This window comes from Cebus imitator, unplaced genomic scaffold (genome assembly GCF_001604975.1).
Source record: "Cebus imitator isolate Cc_AM_T3 unplaced genomic scaffold, Cebus_imitator-1.0 Scaffold202, whole genome shotgun sequence".
NCBI classification, from domain to species: domain Eukaryota; kingdom Metazoa; phylum Chordata; class Mammalia; order Primates; family Cebidae; genus Cebus; species Cebus imitator.
This window is the reverse complement of record NW_016107517.1, coordinates 2,012,770-2,018,769: the sequence shown is the minus strand read 5'-3', so window position 1 is coordinate 2,018,769 and position 6,000 is coordinate 2,012,770.

Below are 6,000 nucleotides of genomic sequence, written 5' to 3'. Positions count from 1 at the left end.
ATATCCTTTCTTCTGTTTGATCAATTCGACTGTTAAAACCTGTGCATACTTCGCGGAGTTCTCGTATTGTATGCTTCAGTTCCATTAATTCACTTATATTCCTCTCTAGATTGTCTATTCTCATTAGGATTTCATCAAACCTTTTTTCAAGGTTCTTAGTTTCTTTACATTGGGCTAGAACATGTTCTTTTAACTCACAGAAGTTTCTTATTATCCACCTTCTGAAGCCTAAATCTGTTAATGGAATGCACTCGTTCTCCATCAGGCCTTGTTCCCTTGTTGATGAGGAACTGTGATCCCCTGTGGAGGGAGAGGCATTCTGATTTTGGGTTTTCTCAGCCTTTTTATGCTGGTTTCTTCCCATCATTGTAAATTTATCCACCTGTCATCTGTGTAATCACCGACTTTCAAATTAGGTCTCTGAGTGGACGTCCAGCTTGTTGATTCCCAGCACCGGAATCTGAGCAACCCATTGCACTGGCCAAAACAGCGGCGTTACGATTCGTGGTGCTTTTCTGCCGGGGAATCTCCGGTCTGGCTTCCTTCTTGAGTCCCCTTTTCAATCAGCTGAATAGGCGACTCTGCCTTGCTGGAGCTTCAAACGTCGACCAAAAGGGGACCCAGTCCTGTTTACTCTGCACCAAGAACCACTGCGCCAGGATGCCAGCAAAACCGCCACAAGAGTTGCGCTGGCGACCCGTGGGGCTCCTCTGCAGGGAATCTCCTGGTCCGTGAGCAACAAAAATTCGTCTGAAAGTGTGGGGTCCTCTCGTTCTCTGCGCTTTCACTGGGAGCTACAATCCTGGGCTGCTAGTAATCAGCCATCTTGTATCTCTCACCACCTCTCTCTTTTTAAATGTCAAATTGCCTTGCACCTACCTTCTGTTTCACACTTTTCATCCAGGAGCAAAATAATTCCCTTCTGTTTCTCAGAAGCCACTCAATACTAAACACAGGGACTTATACATGGTAAGTCTTCACATATCAGTTAGTTAATGGGCATATTTCAAAATTCTGGTGTAAACATCCCCAACTGGGACAAACAAATAACTTTTCAGGTAGAAAACATCTTTCTTTTCCATGGTTCAGATGCCCTTAAACTGTGAAGTCTATTTTAGAGAATCAGAACAATCACCTCTCTAGGGCATGTGAAGAAATGCCTCCTACATGCCTGTCATGTCCTAGAAGCATGTACTCATTAGAGCTATATCCTCTCAAAGCAGAGAGAAACCTTAGGCCCCGCATATTCCAAACCCAGGAACTTGAGACATGGTAAGTCGAGGGACTTGACCACAGTCATACATAAGCTGTCTGGCCAAGTTGGCACAGAATGGCACATGGCCTCCTCTTGGAGATGAGCATCTTGTAGGTTACAGAAACTTTTCTGGGGCTCACAATTTAGACTAAGAGGGCCTAGGGCAGGGGCCTGCAGAGAGGAAGCAGGCTGCCTAGGATGGCTCCGAGGAGAAAAAGAGATGGAGAGGGATGTTCAGGATTCCTTATAAGACATTAAGAAAAAATAGGCATTCAAGTTCAGTGCAGGGTGAAAGTGCACACTTGATGGAGCACGCCCACCCACTGCGGCCTCTGCTGAGATACAGGGAGTTAGAACCCGCGGCATCTGCTAGGAGCCCCACCTGTGCTGATGCGAATGAGGGGCCAGTTGGGCTTGCTGGGGCTCTCAGCGAGGCGTAGAAAGGAGGCAGTTGTCCAAAGCGAGGACATTAGCAAAATCAATGCCCCAAACCAAGTCAAATCATAGCTGTAAATACACAGAGGAATTAACCTGTCACCTTGGTCTGAAGTCCAGCTGTGAGAGAGGGGACCAGGGGTTAGCAGAAGCCATCGGTCTGAGCAGAAGCTGCTTGGAGCAGTGGGACCTTAAACAATGCAAGGATCTCCAAAGAGCATTCAAGCCACAGATCTAACAGGAATTGCATGCATGTGTGGCATGGGCAAGACACAGGGCCCATCCAGCCCGACCTGCACGCCATGCTGATAGTCATCTCAGTCTAGGCTGGAAGCTTCAGACCAACACCTGTATTTCTGTGTGAGGCTTTTGAAAAGTTTTATCTCCTTCTGGCATATAACTCGTGGGTGCACAGACACACCTAGAGAACACCATACCTTGTTTACATGATTGCTACAATTTGATGTGTGTGTTTAATAATTAATAGTGAATGTGTTAACTGACTTTCAAATAGTGGCTTGGGAGTCTTGGGGTTCAGTTCCTCAGAGGTGCCTCAGGGACCATCCTGGATGGTGGAATGAAAAATTAGGGAACATGGGAGTTGGGCTCCCGGATCTTCCCCTTCACTTCACTGCTCCCACCCCCTCCACATACCACAAACAGAGCCACACTGCTTTTATCTATGTTGCATATTGAGGCCTCTCATAACATTTTTTTTAACAAAACAAATACTTCTGAGTAGGTCATGGTTTAGATACAATGAACATAATTCTCTCTAGCCAGTTTAAACAGAAATCATTACAGAATCATTTAGAGAGATGAAGAAACGGACTCTAGGCTCCTCTTCCAGGGATGTCTTCCAAAGTCATACAAAAAACCTGGGCTGCCAAATAGAACTGTTGATCTTGCCACAATTAGAAAGAAATCTGTGCAACTAGGAAGCTCTTGCTCCAGCTGGCAGCCCCAGAACCAGACAGGCTGCAGTCTAAGTTGACTTGAGAGCCCTCTAATATGGAATTGTTGATTGAGAAGGCCAATTGCTTCTGTGTGCCTGAGACCACCGGGAACAGCAGCTTTGAATGTCAGTCTTAGCAGGAGGTAAGGCTGGGCACTGCCATTCGAACATCGACAGAAATTGCACTGCAGGTGTCACCTTCTGATCCAAGCCTTTTGCTTTAGATGTTCTCCAAGGGAACACTATTAACATGAGAGATGAGAGAATGGCAGAGCACAGAGGTCAGTAAGTCAACGCCTTAGGCTTAGAATTTTCTTTGTAAGAACGTTTGGCTCTGGTTACTGGCACATGGACCTGACTAGAAGCCATTTTGGTCATAGGGCAACCTTGGAAAGAAACAGACTAAGGCCACTTATATTGGGTTTTATACCACTTACAACCAGACTTAATATGGGCAAATAATAACTCTAAAACATGCCTTAAAAACAATGCCCTCTATAGCAAAAGTGATTTTAGAATAATTGTCTCAAATAGTCTGTGAAGATGAATTAATAAAATGGCTTTTTAGAAATATATGTAGCAAAGGAATTAGCTTTAAAACTTTTAAAAGATTCTGTTACATTGTTTATTCGTGTTCAACTATCACGTGCACTGTGTACAGAATGAAATTAAAAGATGATTGAAAGTGTTACTAAGATATGATTTATAACTAACTGGTTTGCATTTTTAATAAATATACATAAAATGAAGCATTTATATGAGAGCTGTCTTCTTGGAAGTAAGCACATAAGCAGATCACACATTTTCTATAATGGTTTTCTTGAATCAAATCACTTTTAAAATTCGTCTTTAGAAACTCACAACCCAAGGCACAAAATAGCCAATACCCTTACATTTTCATTCTTTAGTAGAGTATGCATTTTTGAAATTACCAAAGTCACTTGAGTAATGTTGGTAACCAAGTTAATTTTATAAAAAATCAAAAGCAAGGCGTGATGTTAAACTTCCATTTGTTTTCTGCAGTGAGTGGCAAACTAGTTACTGACCTTTCAAGTTGTTTCTCTTGATTTTCAGTGTTATCATATTATTACATTCAAATTGTGAAACTCAGAAAAAGTATGGCCAAGAGGGAATTCAAACTTATATTGAGCGAAGAGACAAAAAGAGAGCACTTGACTGCTTTAACTTACATTTTAAAGTGTTTATTATGAAATGTTTGAAACGTGGAGAAGTAGAAGAAAATACGCAACAAATATTCATGTATCTACAATCCAGACTCCAAGATTGTTAACATCTTCCCATATTTAATTTATCCCTGTCTTTTTCTCCTACTGGATTTTTTTGTTGTAGGTTTCTTGCATCATGACATTACTCTTAAATAGTTCTGCATGCATTTCCAGGAAATAGATGTTTATCTACAAAATCACAATTGCCAACATTTAACAAAATTAACAATCATTTTCTAACACTAAAATTGTCTTTCTTTGGCCATCTTCAGGTTGTTTCCTAAGTTCTTTTGATTACACAGCAGTATTTTTGATCATTTCCTAATTTTGTTGTTGTGATTTTCTAGTATGAGAAGGTGTTCCAGATCTAACTTATTNTCTTGCTCTCTTGCCAGGCTGGAGTGCAGTGGTGTAATCTCGTCTCACCACAAACTCCGCCTCCTGAGTTCAAGCGATTCTCCTGCCTCAGCCTCCTGAGTAGCTGGGATTACAGGTGCATGCCACCATGCCCAGTGAATTTTTGTATTTTTAGTAGAGGCGGAGTTTCACCATGTTGGCCAGAATGGTCTTGATGTCTTGATCTCCTGATCCACCCGCCTCAGCCTCCCAAAGTGCTGGGATTACAGCCTTGAGTCACGTGCCCAGTCATCTTGTTTTCTTAGTCCCAGACAAAGCCATTTCTCTAAGGAGCCATGGTTCCCTTCACTGAAAAATTGTTTTTAGAGACCACAATTTGGGTCTAACATTTGCACACTCCTAACTGAGTTCATCAATGTTTCTGGGTTTTCTAAGTAGATATAAAAAGGAAATACATATACATCTATAAAATGAATTATGAATCAATACTGAAAATTCCAATTTAAATTTAGGACCACAAATTTTACTTAGCCTCATCAATTTTACATTGGAATCACTGCCATGCAGGAAATTCCAGCTCCCAATGGCATCAACATAATTGTTAATTTGCTTTATCCCACAACATACATACATCCAATATGCATATATTTCAGGATAATTATACTAACACATCTATTAATATTTTGTTTCCTAAAAACAGTTGAAAACACTTTGTAGTTTTATTCCTTGAGACTATTTCACTAAAATATAGTCATCATTGTATCCTAAAGTAATTTGAAATTATTCCTCTTACTGTAGTTTTGTCAATTAAATATATAGATTTATTTGTTTTATTTTGATTTTTAAAATTTTATTTTGTTTTATAATAGTGCAAAAACATTTTTCAAAATGATGTTGGTTTATCCTTCTATATTTTTATATAAGTAAATATGCATGCATATTTATTTCTTGTCATCTCTCACTGATAAATATTAGGTATTATATACGATTTCTCCTTTTGATTTTACCACTTGATAATATATTCTAGAGATCACTCCATAATTGTATGTGGAGCTATTTCTGAGAAATAATTTTTTTATATGGATACATGGTATACCATTGCGTGGCTGTACCACAGTTTATTCAATCAGTACCAAATATTTTTACTGGAAATATTTATGTTACCAAGGAGTCTTATGCATGCATATTTCACACTTTTCCCCTACAATATTTTTGAGTTGTATTTGTAGATGTAGGATTGCTGGGTTAAAGGGTAATACATATGTAATCCTGCTACATATTGCCCAATTTATCTTCATAGGTGTTGTAACATTTTGTATTTTATCATCAATGTCTAGGAGTGCTTGTCCCTTAGCTTTGGCTCATTTCTCTACAGAGATTTTGGTCTCTTTCATTACCATTGTGGAAATGTTTTTCCATGTTAGACATATTAAGACTTTGTGATGTAAATTGCAATTGTTTTCCAGTTTTGGGGTTCTTTTTACTTTGCTTTTGGTGTTTATTCATTCCCAGATTTTAAAGGAATGAATCCATTCTTTCAATACTGTTTGGGACTCATTTTTCACTTTAAATCTTCAATCAGTTTGGAGTTTATTCTGGTGTTTAGTCTGAGGAATGGATCCATTGCCTTGTTTCATATGTCTGTGTATTTATTACAACATCACTTCTTTAAAAGGGTCATTTTTTACCTATTGATATAAGATACACATTTAATATCTACTCAACTTCCATATATAAATAGTCCTAGTTCTGGACCATTTATTCTGTTCCAC